This window comes from Aedes aegypti, chromosome 2 (genome assembly GCF_002204515.2).
Source record: "Aedes aegypti strain LVP_AGWG chromosome 2, AaegL5.0 Primary Assembly, whole genome shotgun sequence".
Taxonomy (NCBI): Eukaryota; Metazoa; Arthropoda; class Insecta; order Diptera; family Culicidae; genus Aedes; species Aedes aegypti.
In genome coordinates, this window is record NC_035108.1 from 125,044,949 (window position 1) to 125,063,687 (window position 18,739).

The 18,739-nt window shown below is 36.2% G+C and overlaps 1 protein-coding gene across 1 annotated transcript in view; it reads right to left on the minus strand.

The window, feature by feature from the left end:
- The window catches only part of LOC5577077 (protein vein), a 245,040-nt gene that overhangs the window by 56,396 nt on the left and 169,905 nt on the right, over positions 1–18,739 (minus strand). The window lies entirely within an intron of this gene.

The window sequence follows — 18,739 nt, forward strand, 5'->3', positions numbered from 1 at the left end:
CATTTTCTCGACTTCCCTGGGTATAGAGTATTTTCGTACCTGCCAAACGATATACACATGCAAAATGGACATGGAACATATTACCCGAAAGAAGAAGAAGAATCATGAAATAAGTGATGTAAATGTACATCATACTTTAGCTGTTTCCCCTTAGATGCACCACTAATGATACATTTCCCTTAATGATAGTAAGTAAAGGAGAGGGATTCCACGGAGGCATGCAAGTCGATTCTGATCGACCATTTCAAAAACGTTGCACAGTTTTTCAGTTCCATCTAAATCGTCATTTTCCGATATCAAATCTTCAAGTTGAGTCACGACTAACTTTTCAAAAGGGTGTATGTGAAAATGGTTCAAAAATATTCAAAAAGCTGCACAGCAAAAACGGTTCATTCGATTGTTAGACAACTAAAGAAACAAAGTTAGACAACTAAATAAAGATTTCAAAAAAATACACACAGTAAAAAAAAATTTTTTTTTGCTTTAAAAAACATCAGTTTTGTCACAAAAACTCAAATATCTCAATACCCTATCGGAATACCAACGTAAAACGGTCCATTATATTAGCTATCTACCATAAAAATTTGGTGATGGTAAGCCAATCAACAAAAAAGTTATGACATTTCAAATATTTCACAAATTTGACACTTAGTGAACATTTTTTTTTTCATTGTTAATTTTTTTTAGGACCGCAGTTTGTTGCTGAATTTTTTGTTAAGGGTACCACATGAGGTTAACAAGTTGTTTTCATGATATTTTATTTAATTATTCATAACTATTATAGCATCTATTAGAAAGTTAGACGCGATCCAGTGTTGTGATCTAAAGTCTTGATAGTGTCATATTTTTTATTGTACGTAACTGAAGAAAAATTCTCTCAATAGTGTTGAAACCTTTTGATAAAAGAAACCTATAAGAAATCTAATATTGAAGACAAAAGCTACAAAAAAAGTTTTCTATACAGGTATACGACTAGTTTACCTGCAAAAAGTTTACCTCGTAGAGAACAAGGCGGGTCTATACCCAGATGATCTAGTATACGTAAAGCAGGTCGGTTTTCTCGGCGCTGGTTTTCTCCACAAAGTTAAAATCTGATTACACCTGGGTATAGACCCGCCTTGGTAGAGAATAGACTTTGTTAATCATATTTGGGAGAAAGCGAGTAACTTCAACAACATCAAAAACATGATAGGTACATACCATGAACATACTCACGAAAAAGCTAAAAATATACTACCACTATGGTTATAAAAGATTTAATTGTAAAATTTTTCTTCGGTCAAGCAAACGACACAAAACTAGTCAGTAAAAACTTAAAAGTGATTTTGTTTATAAAAATCTAACGAGCAACATGAGTAGTCGCTTTCTCAACTGTTGCAGGCCGTTTGCAGAAAAAAAGTGTTCGAAAGAGCTACGAAACCTCACCGAAAGCACCATAGATAAACTGAAAGCGGCTGGTTATGCTCCAATGTCTACATTGAATACAAATTTACGCATTTGTACGTCCTGCCGTTTAAACGTTGACAAACGGGCAATCTGTACATCATCGGTGGATCAGGTTGCAGGAAGTTCGAAAACAACAACAACTGAGGAATTACTAGATGCACCGACAACAACTGAGGAGTTACCAGAAGTACCAAGTGCAGAAAGTCTTGCCACGGTACCTTCAGCGACATCTGTTTCAACAAATCGATCAGAAGATGAGTGCATCCAGAAGGTCAACATCGAACGCTTCAACGAAGGGATAGCTGGAATAAAAGTGACTCCGATTAAATGGACGAAGATGGGTTACGTCAATTATCCCGAGAAAAAATACCGTGAAATCAACGAAGCTGTACGAAGAAACCTCTTCAAATTAGGACCTGAGGATGTGGAAAATACAGACTACGATGAGGTAATTATGAATATGAAGGAAAGGTTCTCGAATCTAGCCACGACAAGGAAAGAAAAATTATTGATTTTGTCGATGCTGCCAAGCTCGTGGTCTATTCAAGACGCCATTGATGAGTTCAAAACCAATAGAAATACAGCAAAAGAGGCAAAACAATTCAAAAATAACTGTCTTGCAACCAAAAATGCTAGGTCGAGTACTTCATTAACAGATGAGACAAAAGAAAAAATAATTCAATATTTTGAAGACGATGAAGTAAGTAGAGCTATGCCTGGCCAAAAAAATTATGTATCTGTAAAAAAAGATGGAAAGCGTCAAGCAATCCAAAAACGATTAATGATGACTACTTTGAAAGAAGCGTATACACGCTTCAAGGAAATTAACGAAAATATTAAGGTAGGTTTTTTCTCATTTGCAAGCCTTCGTCCAAGGCAATGCAAGCTTCTATCCAATTCAGGAACACATAATGTTTGTGTGTGCACAACACACGAAAATATTAACCTAATCTTACATAGTTTGAAAAGAATCAATTTATCAAAGGATATTAAAATGTTAACTGGTAGTGTTTTGTGTGAAAATACAACATCAAATTGCTATCTACGATCTTGTTCGGATTGTCCAGATTCTTCATCATTGGAAAATACTTTATTCGCTGAGTTTGAAGAAAATTATATTGATCAGTTATCATTTGAGCAATGGGTGACCACGGAGAGGTGTGACCTAGAAACTATTGTAAAACCTGTAGATGAGTTTGTGTCATTTTTTTGCTTGAAATTAGAAAGTTTAATTCCTCACGACTTTATTAAAACAGAGCAATCCCGCTTTTTAAAAAATACGAAAAATACATTACAAGATGGTGAATTTTTAGTCATTTGTGATTTTTCTGAAAACTATAGCTTTGTATTGCAAGATGAAGTGCAGTCCCATCACTGGAACGTACAACAAGCTACAATTCATCCATTCGTTATTTATTTCAATGGAAGTACGCAAATTGAACATTTTAGTTTTATTGTAATTTCCGAAGATTTAAGACACGACTCAGTATCTGTAAATTTGTTCATTGCCAAAATGATTAACTTTTTACGCGTTGATAAGCATAAAGAAATCAGAAAGATATATTTCATGTCTGATGGAGCAGCATCGCAGTACAAAAACCGTAAGAATTTTTCGAGCCTATGTCAATTTAAATCAAAGTACGGAATTGATGCAGAATGGCATTTCTTTGCTACGTCACATGGCAAAGGTCCTTGTGATGCTATTGGAGGAACCATAAAGCGCATGGCCACAAGAGCAAGTTTAGCCAAAGAACGTGAGCATCCAATTAAAACTGCAAAAGAACTATTTGATTGGGCGAATCGCAGAAAAGAAGAAGATTTAACAAAATTATCATTTTGTTTTACTACTACTGAAGAGTACGAATTAACGGCATCAGAGCTCAGCGAGCAATATAATAACGCGAAAACGATCCAAGGAACCCAAAAATTTCACTGTTTCATTCCATTGTCAGAAAATAAAATTAAAGCAAAACTATACTCGAACTGTACTGATAATGATGCAAAAGTGTTCGATATTGTAAAAAAAATGAATAACAATAAATAAATAAATAAGTATTAATAAAATGTTTTCATGATCTCATAACGCATACCCAAATCCAAAACTTTTAAAGTTTATATACAACATTTAGAAATTCATCGATCATACTCAAAAAAAAAAAAAAAATATCCTGGTAAAAAAAATTTTTTTTACGTGTAATCTGTTAATTCATTTTAATTTATGCATATATACATATACATATACATATTTTCCCTCAAAAAATTACGTTGGTATTCCGATAGGGTTTTGAGATATTTGAGTTTTTGTGTCAAAAATTATGTTTTTTAATGCAAAAAAAAAAAATTTTTTTTACTGTGTGTATTTTTTTTGAATCTACTAAACTTTGTTTCTTTAGTTGTCTAACAATCGAACGAACCGTTTTTGCTGTGCAGCTTTTTGAATATTTTTGAACCATTTTCACATACACCCTTTTGAAAAGTTAGTCGTGACTCAACTTGAAGATTTGATATCGGAAAATGACGATTTAGATGGAACTGGAAAACTGTGCAAAGTTTCAGCTCAATAGAAAAAAATGAATTAAAAAATTTACCAAATTTTGGTGCTGTTGCTTGGAATCACTCAGGAATAGATCGTTCAAACAGGGCAGAAATAGGAGGAGCAAAATATTCAATAAGTGTTGAATATATCAAACATATCACACTTGCATACTTTAGTGTGGCTAGACCCGAACAATTGGAAGCTCTATAATGCAGTATCTATGGCGTTTGAATCGCCGAAATAAATCGACCAAAAACACGTCAATTATGACGCGTTGCTTAGCTTGTCTTGAGGTCCCCTTACAGTGCAAACGCATCAGCCTAGAATGAAATAAAATTAGATGAGGTTTTTGAACTTGGTCGATTTCGTAAACAGAGGGAGTGGTGTGCGAAAAGAACGAAAAAGCGCACGGGAACGGGAATAACTACGTATGGCTGCTATATGGCGCGAAATTACGCCTCGCTGACGACGGCAACTGACAGATCCGATTTGGGACTTTTGCGGGAGTGGTATCCCATCATCGACCACTCAGCTTTTCCGTCTGGCCGACGCACAGAGGAGTAACTTGAACGAATTGGTGGCCATAATTTCGAATTTGAAAAAATGATATTTTTGATTGTGAGTAATTCTTGCTGAGACCACACTGTGAGCCATAAATCAAAATTTTGCGACAAAAGTTCAAACACCTTTTTTAATCAAATCAATTATAAAGATGAATTCCTCATCACTGAGAACATGTGTATGTAAGCGATCTTATACGATTTCTCAATATATATATGCAATTCAATAAGAGGTAAACTCAAAAAAGTCCTAGGTGAATGTCTGATGGATTCCTAGAAAAAAAAATCAGCGGATTCGCTTTAATCATTTGAAGAATTTTCCAGAAATCTTTCGGAATTTTATCACAAAAATTTCTCTGGACGTCTTCCGGAAATCGATAAGAAATGATTAAAGTAAATCCAGAAATATTTCTGGAAAAATTTCGAATGTTCTTGATTTTTTTGATTTATTAGTTAATTTCCATTTTTGATGTATTAGTTAGTTCATCAGAAAATCACTCTTGAATTTAAATAGACATCCTTTAAGAAAACTTCTGGGCTTCTTAATAAATATCACTGGGATTCTTCCGGAAATCTTTTTAATACTATTATAAAAGTCACTCTGGAATAGTTCCAAAAATTTCGTATAAAATTCTTCCATAAATATTTTTGGAGTTCTTCTGGACATCGCTCTGGAATCATTCTGGAAAATTTTCAGGAATTTTACCAGATGTAAATTCTTCTAAAACACTGGGAATTTTCGGAAAATCTTACAGGGGTTTCTTTTGGATATCACTATGAAATACCAAAAATCCATTTGTAATTCTCCCATAAACCCTCATGGACTCCTTCAGATTTTACGGAAATCCTTGAGTACTTCTTTCAGAAATCCTCCCAATATTTATTCAGAAATATTTCTGTGATTCTTTCGCAAATTTTCCCAGGATTCTCCTGGAAATCCTTCTGCAAATCCAAAGAAATTCTCAAAAGGATTTTCAGAAGAATTTTAGAAAGATATTCGGAAAATTTCTAGCATTATTGTCTGAAGGATTCCAATGGTATTTCCAGAATGGTTCACGATAGAATCCCAGGAAAACTTCCGTTAGCATCCTTGAATGATATCTGGATGATATGGTATTGACGGATGAGTCTTATAAGCATTACGGAAGAGCAGGAATAATTCCCGAAATAAAATCCGGAAGAATCTTTGAAAAATATTGTGAAACCTTCAAGCAAGATTTCCGCGAGAAATCTAGGAGTATTCCAGAAGAATTTCCGAAAGAATCCTAGGGAGGTATTCTATACAATAATCACACTGAGATTTCTTGAAAAATCCGGAGTAATGCCGGAAGAACTTATGGAAGAATGTTCGTAAAAAAAAACAGTAGGTAGTATATTCAGAGGATCCTCAGAATGATTTCCGAATGAATCCCATAAGGGTTTTCCATAAGATTCACCCAAAGATATCCGGAAAAATTGCAACAGAATTTTCGGAAGAGTCCTAGAAGTATTATAAGAATATTGACGAAAAGAATACAGAGGCATTTAAGAAGAATTTCAGAAGGATTTTTGAAGGTTCCTCGAAAGATATTCGAAAGTATTTCTAAAGGAAAACATCTCAGATGATTTTCGTTAGAATCCAGAGGCATTCTCGTAAGAATCCCAGGAGTATTACCGGCATAATCTTACACATGTGTTTCTGATCTAAACTTAAGCGTTTGGTACTAAAGTTGAAACAGGGCTTTTGAACTCTATAGTGCTGTTATTTTTGCATATTTCGCAAGAAGAGTGCCTGTAGACGGTTGGCAAGAGACGACGTTTTACGCGTTGTTTCGAAGACTTTTGATAGAGAATGAGTTCCAGTCAATATGTACATATTTAATAAACATGGTTCTAAGGCAAAAAATGCGGAATTCTGGAGATTTATCTGAAATTTTTATGAGAAATACTTGATTAACTTACATCCAGCCAACATACTTTTCGTGCAAAAAAAATAAAAAAAATAAAATGTGCATAACTTTTTTGTTTCTCTAAGGATTTTGTTGAAATTTTCAGAACTTTTCGAAAAAATCGTCTAGTTTATGGTCCAGGAAACTTAGGAATATGGCCCAAGTGGTTCCGGAGTTGTTCCGGATTGTCTTGGGGTACCAAAATTGGCCACATAGTCCATTCAACGGATATATCAAGACCCAGATAAGCTAGTAGGTTGGTGGCGTGGGCAAAGTTGTTCAGCCTTCTATACCTCAAGTACAATTAATTCTTATTATGTTTTTTTAACCGCTTATTGACCATTTAGGACATGAAATAATTTTGGCCATGATAGACCCACATCACTCCTGTGTGTGATGCGCGCAGTAGCTATCTTTCAATACCGCGAGAACTGATTCACAACATCGTCGACGGACGGCTCGCTTGGGTCTAGCGTGTGCATTTCTCAATCTGTGCATCGGCAAATTTGATGATATTAAGTCTCGATGAGCATCCTTCCCGTCATCACTTGCAGGCGGAGATCACTCCACCATCTGGATGAGGATCGTTTTATGGCTATTTGACTTGCAGTTTAAACGTCCATTCGAATATTTGCAACAATGTAGAGGCTGTTCTTTTTTGGGTAGCAGCTCACGATTGGTGAAAGGTTCAAAGAACTGACCTTTTCACGCTTACTGAACTGTGTTTGTGTTTGAAGAAGCACAATACACCATACGTCTCCATCGATCGGATCCCGGTTTTTCACGGCAATACACGAGATGCTGCACTCGAGGTTCAATGATTCATCTCGTTTACCAATTCGCCTGTCTGACTAATCAGCTGATTGACGGCAAAAAGATCATTAAGAAAAGTCACATGCTTCGGTGTGATACTTTCCCACCGCTATCTCAGAGAAAATAAAACATGAAAGCCAGAAGAAGCAGAACACGCAACCAACAATTCCAACATCCTAAACAAATGCAAATCGGCAGCAGCAGCCAACGGCCAGAGAGTGGCAAATGAAAAACTAGGCAAATGATGTTTTGTTCCCACACGTTTTCCACTTTTCGCCACACATCACATCGCCCCAATGGCCCCCAATGTGTCGTCGTAGAGTAGACCGAGAGTAGGAGCGTTGTCGTACATATGTAGATGTTGTATGGGTTGTATTGTGTCTCGTTGTTGAGTTAGATTATTTATATTTAACTTTCTCGTGAATATCGTACAAGGACCTTGTGCGTTTTTTATGCCATCGCACACGCGAGACGCAACAGTTTGGTGCCATCTCGCTCGCTCGCACTGGGTTTCGTGAAAAATAACACGAAAAACCGACGGTTTTGTGATCATGTCCAAGGGAACGAAGATATCTGCAATGAGTGCGTGAGCTCTGTTGTTTGATGATTGAATAAACAATGTTGCATTTGTAGTGTCTTGGTTGTCAATTTAATTAATACCATAAAAAAGTTTACACGTGTTTTTGCAAATTTCTGGACAAAAGTTTCAAAGGGGCACATTGACATTGGTAAACATTTGCTTTGCAAGACGCTATTGACCCCAATTCAACTCGATCAGGAAGAACTAACACCAATCTTTCTGATAGTGGTGTTAGTTTGCGTGGGCGGGCTAAAAGGGGCTCAACAGCAACGTTTCCGAAAAAAGGCTCAATACCTCTTGGGCCGTTTTCAGATGTTTGTCCAGATTTGTTTAGTATTGTTCTACGTAAATGTATGGAGCAATATTTTTATTCAAATGCCAAACACCGTGGTCATTCTGTTTTAGGTTCTGAATAGCTTGATTCAAATTCCGAACAGCACGAATGATTCTCATTCAAATGACCAATTTCGCTAATAAAATTATCTAAGCTAGTTTCACTCACCTCTGTGAAGCTCAGAATCGATGTTGGCAAGCGGGAGCCCCACGAAAAACCTTTCATTCCATTCTGACGTTACTATAGGAGTGAGGCGTCAAAGTTGTGCCATGCCTACTAGATCGTTTGATGTTCGATCCGCTGCTACATTCTCGGATATCTTTCAACAGGCTTTTGATTGTCAGCCATCATAACAGGGTTGGAAGACAAGATCTACGACAATGTTCATTCAGTACCACACATCCTCCCTCTTCTCAGGAAAAAAAAAAGTTTTAAGTGATGAGTTTTCACATCGTTTTCGTCATCACGAAAGCTTTTAGGAATTCAGGATATATCTTTCACATCGCTAAGAACTTCCCCAATGTATACTGTCTCATATCTCAACTGTTCACATGTACATGCGACTTGGAAACATTTTTCCGCTGTACGATACGGTGTTGAACTTATTGATCGGTTGAATGTCGTTCCATTCATTAGAAACGGCAAGCTTATTCTTGCAATGACATCTCTAAGACGAACTAATTTTGGACAACATATTGCTATTAATAAACTGACATATACATGTTGAACAGAGTAGCATCAGCGTTTGACTCTCATCTTGTTGTACATTCAAACCACCGTACTTTCACGGAAATACTCACTCGAAGACTTGTTTGGCTGTTGTTACTTGTTTTGATATAACATACCTTGATCTATTAAGTTACTAGACATCATTGGGCTTACATATATTATTCTATAGATACATTTTCGACCGCCAGTCGCGCATGCATGTGAGCATCACTTTTATTAGGAACCAATTTGTGACCACTAGTCGCGATAGCAAGTGTACACCACCATTGCTTAGAGCAAATATACGACCACTAGTCGAGTTTACAACATCAATAATATTTGCTAAGAACAAGCATACGACCAACAGTCGAGTTAACAACATTAATAGCAGTTACTAAGAACAAGTATGCGACCACCAGTCGAGGTAGCAAGTGTACACCACCATTGCTTAGAACAAATATACGACCACTTGTCGAGCTTGAAACATCAATAATACTTGATAGGAACAAGTATACGACCACCAGTCGAGTTAACAACATTAATAGCAGTTACTGAGAACAAAAATGCGACCACCAGTCGCGATAGCAAGTGTACACCACAATGGAATAAGTATGCGACCACCAGTCGAGTTAACAACATCAATAGCACTTCATAGAAACAACCATGCGACCACCAGTCGCGGAGGCAAGTGTACACCACCATTGCTTAGAACAAATATGCGACCACCAGTTGCGCTAGCAATATCAATAACATTGATTGAAAGGAACAAGTTTGCGACCAACAGTCACGTTAAGGACATATTTTGCAACCATTTGTCGCGTTAGACATTACTTTTATATTGCAACCACCAGTCGCTTTTAGGGACATTTTTTTTTATTGCAAACTCCAATCACGGCAAGAATATTTATTTTTATTGCAACCACCTGTCACGTTAAGGACATTTTTTTTTTGCATTGCAAACACCAGTTGTGTTAAGGACATTTTTTTCATTGCAACTACCAGTCGCGTTAAGGACATTTTGTTTGCATTCATACATGATTTTTAACATGGCATTTATTTAGAACTAATAATGAATTGAGCAGATTTGAATAGTTTGGATCTCACCGATTATCGACACAAAATTCACAAAAAATTACCGATTCAGTATGCTTCACACTTAACTTGTAAACATTACTGGATACACAATGTACTGAAGCAAACAGGAAAGAAAACAATCATGTGCACTATTGGGCAAATTTGACCAAAACATCGATAATACTGAATCGATTCAAATTCGATACGTCGAATCGTTTCGTTTATTCAATCGAATCTTTTGTATCCATTTTTTTTTTAAATCGATTCGATTTTTCCAATCGTAAGCAAATTTAGCAAACGGCTCAAATTAAGACCAAATCCCTTGAATTAGGATTTCTTGTAGTGCCAACATAAAAAAAAATCGATTAATTGGAACGAAAAATCTACTTTTGGAACATCAATTCAAAATCGCCCATGGCTAGGAAAATTTGCACACACTAACATTCATTTTTCACTCTATCTTACTTGATTAAAACTATTTTATTTTCATTTGATAGCAGGAGAGATAAAATATAGAAATGTGCGTATTATCACAGAAGAAACGATAAAATGATCACATACAAACAAAGCGAAATTTTATTATTGTTTATATAGAAATTTGCAGAGTTGATAAATGTTACGGGTGTTTTTTTTTGTACGATTGATATAACTAAATGATAAGTTATACAAATTGATTAACATTCAAGAAAACCACTAATAGAACTTTAACACTTTACTTCTCTTTTGCATTATTATACAAATTATACTTATTATACATATTATTATACATTTTGCACGGATATGTTCAACTGACTTCTGCAAAAAAATAGTTCAGTTCCTAACGTTATTCTTCTTCCGTTCAACTTATGCAGAAAATAGGTCCTTGATAAAAGCAGAATGCGCACTTCATAACTTAGATGAATCAGCTCGATATAACATAATCTTTGAATCGGATAAAACAGATGAAACACTTTCTCCATTTTTTTTTTCACATTCAAATATTTTCATCGAAGTAATCTGTTTGAATTCAAAAGCAAAACAAAATATTCACTTCAAAGCCTGCATCGCGCAACTCAAATAGTTGAGGTGATGCTGGTGTTCAATAAGAACAACAACAAGCACAGAGAGAAACATTGCTGCTTCAACGAGTAATGAAGCGGCTAATACATATTCATGTCATATTTCCTCTTCAATCAGTTTTCTCTTGTTCATAGAAAAATACCACATTGCTGTTTACTTACAGATATATGCCTTTTTTATCAGATTCAAACTTCACTCCACAATCACTCTGAACACATATTTTCACACGCGGTTTTAGAAACACTCGACACAAACACATTTTCTAGTGGACACTCCCGCTTGTTAACGAATCCAGGCACTCCAGGAACACGAAATATTATTTAAAATCTGGCAGGATCGCCAAATGTGAAGCTCAGAATCGATGTTGGCAAGCGGGAGCCCCACGAAAAACCTTTCATTCCATTCTGACGTTACTATAGGAGTGAGGCGTCAAAGTTGTGCCATGCCTGCTAGATCGTTTGATGTTCGATCCGCTGCTACATTCTCGGATATCTTTCAACAGGCTTTTGATTGTCAGCCATCATAACAGGGTTGGAAGACAAGATCTACGACAATGTTCATTCAGTACCACACAACCTCAAACTAGAGAATCACTACACACAAATAACATATTCAAATCACATTTTTATGAGCCAAACGTTGCTGTGTGATTGTCGACACTTTCACCGAAGAAACTTTCGCCACGAAAAAGTGACGTCCATCTGAGGAAACTTACCTAATTTAATATTATTTGATTATTTCGCAATGATAACTAGATTGTAAAATTATATCAAGAATGGGCAAATGAAATATTACATAAATATAAATAAGTAAACTAACATTCAATTTAATCATTATTTGAGGAAAATTATCGGAATATCCAGATATTGGTACTGCACGGATTTTGATGCATCGCAGTACACAGCTTACTATACTGCCGTTATACACATAATTGTCCCATGTTCCAAAATGTGCAATCGAGAAAAACGCGTTTAAAGATTTTAACACATTTAGGCCCCGTATTGACCAGGTGTGTGGTAAATTAAATTAAAATCTTTACAATAGTATAAAGGATAGCGTGTTTATTAGAGTCAAGAGTTTGTATTATGGTAATAAAGTTAATTTAGCTACAAAATTCAAAGTGAGACTTATTATTATCATTAGTATTATTATTTATTAATGACACTTTACAGAACATATGGTATTCGTGTTAGAAAAAAGTGGGACTGTTATTTCTAGAAATACGGGGTTTTTGGTGAATTTCTACGCATAACAGTCTCACTGATAGTAGTGACCAATTATGTGCTAAGCATACTGCTGTAGATTACCGTTCTTACGTATACACAGTACCAAAAAATAATGTGATTTACGTCTTTTGGGATGCACATAAAAGAAGCGAGCCGAATGACGTAAATTTGTGTCAAATTTCAAATACGTTAGTGTCTGATTCGGGAAATGTCGACCTCAGTTCCATCGTTTTCGTGTCTTTTAACATGTAAAATTACATTTTTTGTTCAATACATCTTCAAGGACACGTTTTTGTGTCGTTCCATCACTTACATCATGTGTCATTCAGTCATAACCAGAATTACGTCCAGAGTAATTTTCATTATTTTTAAGAGTGTAGATTGTACCGAAAGTAGAGGACGTATACCCTCAAGACTACGTTAAAGCACCTAATGAAGGCTCAAGTGACATGTGCCAAACGAAGTCACGTGTGGGGAAGAGAAGAAATACGATTTTATAGTTTGGGATAAAAAGCAAAGTTTTCTGTAAGGTACCCCGGGGCAAGTGAGAATCCGGGGTAAGTGGGACATTCCGTCATAGCTCTTTTAGGAAAAGCTTTTCAAGGGGGTATTCTTCTAGAAAGTTGAAGATACAATGATAAGGAAAGTATTTAGTAAAAAAATGATTGCAATTTTTAATACCATGTGCTAAATGTAACAGTTGTCAGCTCAGCACCATTTTTAACTTGTATGGATAAATTCTACATTGGCTCGCAAAAAATAATTGTGCTATAAATCGAATTACCATCGGTAAGCTACAACTTTAAGTATTGTTACAAGCTGCATACGATAAACAGGTATTTTGTTTTCATTTCATATGAAAATTTTTATAGTCTAAATTACCCCAAAATATCTTTATACCCGGGGTAAGTGGGCCCTATCGAAACAAGCACCAGAATCAAAACTTTTCTAGACACGTTTCAAACATTTTCCTAGAGAGTAGCTCTAAAACATTCAAACGAATGATTTCTATAAAACAAAATTAATCTTATATTACGTAATTGTTGAATAGGGAGAACAAATGACAAATTTGTCTAAATAGGTTTTTCTATTTTTTTTAAATATGAATTTAAAATTAAAAGTAGACAGAGATAAAATTTAAAATACATCATGAGAACGATTACTTTAATATTTTATTTAACTTTATTTGATATTTCTATCAAATCCAGTTGTTGCATCCCATTAAGTGGGATTCCGCCATGCATAACAGTAATAACAAATAATAATTAAATATTTAAAAAATCGTCAATTTTTGAAAGTTTACGTGCTACATTTTGATTGATAACTTATAAATAATATATTTTGAACATGTTTTATACCTCTTTACGCTTTTAGTGAGGAATTTTCAGTTGAAATTAAATGCGATGTGACATAACTTTACATTTACATTTTCTTCCTAAAACGTTACGTATTTTATGGTTGATCCCTTCTGTACATCAAATATGTACTCAAAATTGAAAATCCATGATTTACCAATCTTATTATTGCTATGGTTGACTTACTGATGACGTTGGACGCATGAAACTGGTTGTGTCCCACTTGCCCCGTTTAGCGAGGTAACTGCGTCTATTGGCTCATTCTAATACTTTCTTCTAAGATTTTCACAATTTTGAAATTATTCGATCAAACTCATGCATACACCATCAAATATGTTGCAAAAATGTGAACGTGTTGTTGGATTTGCAAAATATTGACATTTTTTAATTATATTGAACAATCTGTTTGAACTATCATTTTTTTATGTCCCACTTGCCCCGCGGTACCTTATTTGTGATAATGAGAAAATGTATGAGTTAGTGAAAGAAAGAGTGGATGAGTAAGTTAGAGAGTTTATAAGATGTAATAAATTCCTATATCGACTCTTCCAGCTGCAGGCTTAACAGAAACTCATCTGCGAATTCAAGATTTTTCTGCGGAGTAAATATTTAACTCAAAATTCACGACTCAAATCTTCATACGATTTGACATTTTTTTGGACTTTGTTTGCAAAATCATGATATTTGATACATCGCAAATTAAGTTGCTTTTTGATTTTTATGCCGTCAAATTGGCTGAAGTCAAAAACTGAAAAATGTGATAATAAAATAGTGTAAAATTTTTTAAGGAATGCAATATTTTCTCAATGCTATGCACCATCGGAAAGCCAAAACTTCCACACTTCTGTTGAGCATGAGTATGAAGAAAAATATTTTTGGTTGAAGTTTTAATGTTGTTCAATATTACACTTAAGTAATTTTTATGATTTTTAACGTGAAAAACCACGTCACGTCATGTTGCCGCAATTTAGGATAACGCAGATCAAAAGCATCTTTAGATCTTAATAAAACGTTTTTATAGAAATTAAATGATTTTCAAATATGAGCTGTTTGAATAATTAAATATTTTACATTTGTTTCGACGAAGTTTTACAAACTAAATTCATTTAAAATAAATTTATCCACTCTTTATACATATTTTGATCAAACTCGAATCAAACACAAACTAAATTAGTGCTTTAATCCGAATTTAATTGCATTCGTTATAAAAATGCGTTTAAAAAAATAAATAAAACATTCAAAGGGTCAGATATGACAAGAGATTTTAATCTCTTCACGGACCGCACATATAAAGCCAAACAGGCAAAAAATTCTAAACTCATATTTAAAAACTTACATGTAGGTTAGTGTTAGCGATTCATGGTATACTTCGTAGATTAGATACTAACAACATTCATGTGTCATTTGGTGGTTGTATCCAGACTGCTTTCAGGAACAAGGCTGGGGAGTAAACCTTGGCCTAATCATGAACAATATTACCAAAACCATGAATATTGCTATTCCCGGCCACGCCCATCTTTACCGTAACTTGGGATAAAGGGCGAACACGAAATTATTGCGACACATTCAACAGGGCATAACTTTTTCACCATTGGGTAAAAATCCACAAAAAATTTGCACACTTTCTCATTGATGTGTATTGTTTACATGCTGTCAAACTCGGAGTCGTGTTTTTTTCGATTCAACGAAAATGGAGGTGAACCAACGCGAGTCGAGAAAACAAATTCTTTCCAAACACCTGGAATTTCCTGACCTGTCGCACCGGCAGTTGAGAAAAATGTTGAACATTCACAAATCTCGTTAATAAAGATAATAATAATAATAATAATTGAACATTCACCATGCAACCGTCTCCAGAGTGTTGAAGCGGTTCCAGGAGCGGTTGAAGTTTGAACCACGGCAAAGGAGCTGGACGAAAACCGGGACCGGAGAACAAAAAGACGGAGGGAAAGGTGAAGCGGATGATTAAAGCAAATCCCAACGTCTCAAGCCGTAATTTGACTAAAAAAATCTGCATGTCACAGAGTTACGTCCAGAATGCAAAGAAGAGAGCTGGACTACATACATACAAGGTACAGAACTTCCCAAACCGCGATGAGTGGCAACAATCGACGGCTAAAACTCGGACACGGACACTCTAAGAGAAGATGATGACAAAATATGGCTGCTGTGTGATGGACGACGAAACGTATATAAAATCCGATTTTAAGCAAATTCCGGGGTTGGAGTTTTTCATCGGCAAGAGCAAGTTCGATGTGGACGACAAATTTGATAAGAAGAAAATGTCGAAGTTCGCCTTCAAATATCTCATTTGGCAGGCCATCTGCTCTTGCGGACTGAGGAATGAGCCTTTCGTGACAAAGGGCACAGTAAATGGCGAGATCTACAAATCTGAGCGCCTTTTGCCGTTCTTGCAGCAGCACGACGAAGCTCCTATATTTTGGCCCGATTTGGCATCATGCCACTATTCTAAAAGTGTCCTGGGGTGGTATGAGGCCAATTCTGTCCATTTTGTTCCAAAGGACATGAATCCGCCGAAATGTCCGGAGCTGCGCCCGGTGGAGCAGTACTGGGCAATAATGAAGCGGAACTTCGGAAGAGTAAGAAGACAGTCTAAGACGAGAAGGACATGTTAAGGTGAAACTGTTTGAAATCATCTTCTAAGATTGCATTAAAACTTCAAAGGCACAAATCTCGCAAAGAAAGCATCCCACAGCAGTGCACTTTTTATTTTTGCATTGTGCACTAGCAGAAAGCTTAAAATAAGAAGATCAGGAATGTTTGCCAACTATTTCTCCAGTTTTGTGCCTTTGAAAACGTGAGTAGGGGGAGAAGTCGGCCCTTGTGCCGGCCATGTTTGGATTCCGAGATGTTTCACCTTAAGAAAATTAAAAAAAAAAACGGATATACTGGTACCGGATGACACTGTAAAGACTTTGATGGAGGGCATCAAGCGAAAATGCCTTCAATTTTACACCCAAGGCTCCATCGATTAACTTTTCTTTTGATTTTTGAAGTAAATATATGTATAAAACCACCCTAAAATTTTGGTTTGATTCTAAACATTATAAGAAAATTGGCATGACATTTTCGGTGTCGCAATAATTTCTTGTACGCCCTTTAGGGGAACTTGGAATGTTGATGTAGCAGTTACTTAATGAGAGGCCACCGACTTAGCGACACCCTCATAAGTGCCAGGATGAGATTAGGAGGGGTATGAGGTCATGATTCGTCTGAAAATTTATCAATAGACACAGGGCATTTGTGTTTGAGTATTGTAAATTTATTATTTTTAGTGCCGGCAATCAAAAGAGAACATGATTCAAATGCGGAAACATAAAGTAACCCAGCATTGAAAATCAAACTTTGACTTCACCTTCCTTGTTAAAAATCTTACCACGTTTGGTGTTCCCGCATTTGATATTTCTCGAAAACTTATTCAAACAGACTCAAGTCAAAAAAGTATACAAACTTACTTTATCGATTCTACGTGTTTCGCAGACGAAATTCTACACATTTTGCTCTAAACCAACTCGATTTTTCACTTTTAGAACGTTTACTTTCCGGAATTACAAAACGACGAAAGTAAGATTTTCAACTTTCGCTACCTAACCACTACTTTCGCCGCTCCGCTGTATGGAGAGACAAAGTGACTTAACCACGAATCAAAACAAAACACTACTTGAGCCGATTTTACACTGGAACAAAAACGTCGAAAGTAACTGAATAAATCGGCTTATCATTTTGTAATATTTTTTTTGTGGGAAATAACAGGAACTCCCTAGTTTTTGAATGCGAGCTTAGTGTATGCAAAATTTAAGCAATGTACACGGCGAAAAAATGTGAAAAAGGTGATTCATTTTAAAACAGTTTTAGAAGACAGGTTGTGATTCTTCTGAATTGATTTTCTCAAAACTGTATGGAAGTTACTTACGTCGATTTGAAAAAGTAATCGAGATTTGCATTTCAAACGCACACAGCAATATCTCAAAATTCTGACAGGACATAATCCTTCTGATTCAGCATCCCTTAATTTGGCGAAAAGTTGTATTTTAGTGTTTGAGATAAAACATTGCTGCGCAGTGTTATTTGAAAATATGCTGTAGCTAGTGCTTTTAAAATATTCTTGATTTTCATTGGCATTAAGTACTGTTTTTCCTGTTGTACGATTTATAGTGGAAGTGGCCTAAGAACACTAATTTGCGAAGTATGAACTTTCGCAGTGGAAATGTAATTATAAGGAAGGAGACGTTCAGTAGACCACTACTTGAGAGCAAACCAAGTTCACGTAATGTAAACGAACAGTTGTATAGGAAATTGTAGAGCAGAATAAGATGTGTGGCAGTGTTTTCGTTGCGTTAATCCGCTGGCGCATCGCCCGCCACCGAATGACTCTAACGACAACGACATCACCCAATCAGGAACTGGAAGTTTGACATGCCTTCGTCGACATCTCCGACAGGGACTGCCATAAATCATTAGACATGCAAGGATTAGGTCGGAGCTACACGCGAACGAACATCGGAAACTGTGAGTCTGAATCGTTGGGATTATCTTTTGCCTCGTGTCCCGTGTAGAAGCCGGCGTAGAGGATCTGGGGGTTATACGGCTATGTTAAGGAAAAATGCGATTTTTTCTGTTAAAGATAACTTAATATGCTCTTTTTTTGACCGTAATCAGACATTTCTATCGATTCATAGACACAGACATTTTTAACCTTTTCTTAAACCCTGGGGAAAAAATGCGTTCCAAAACACGTCTTTCCTGCGAATCGAGGGTGACGCGTTTTGCCCCCTATGGGCAAATTACCCCCAGTTCCCCATACCTCACCCAATCAGCCGCGCTTTCCCTGTGCGCAGACATGTTCGCCGACGCGTCGCCACCGCCGGCTGGAAAATTGCACTAATCTCGTCGAAGATGTGTTGAAGTTATGCCGCCAACAGCCGATGCCGCACCTACACCTTTTGCCCCTTCCCTTTTCCAGCCAGATGAGTGTTTATTTTCGAAAGTGTTCTTTCTCACTTTCTCGGTTTTGGTTCTGCGTACTTGAACATTACCGGCGCGCGCGTTCTATTTTTAATGCACGATACTCCACTGAGCGTACGCAATTATTCATCTAT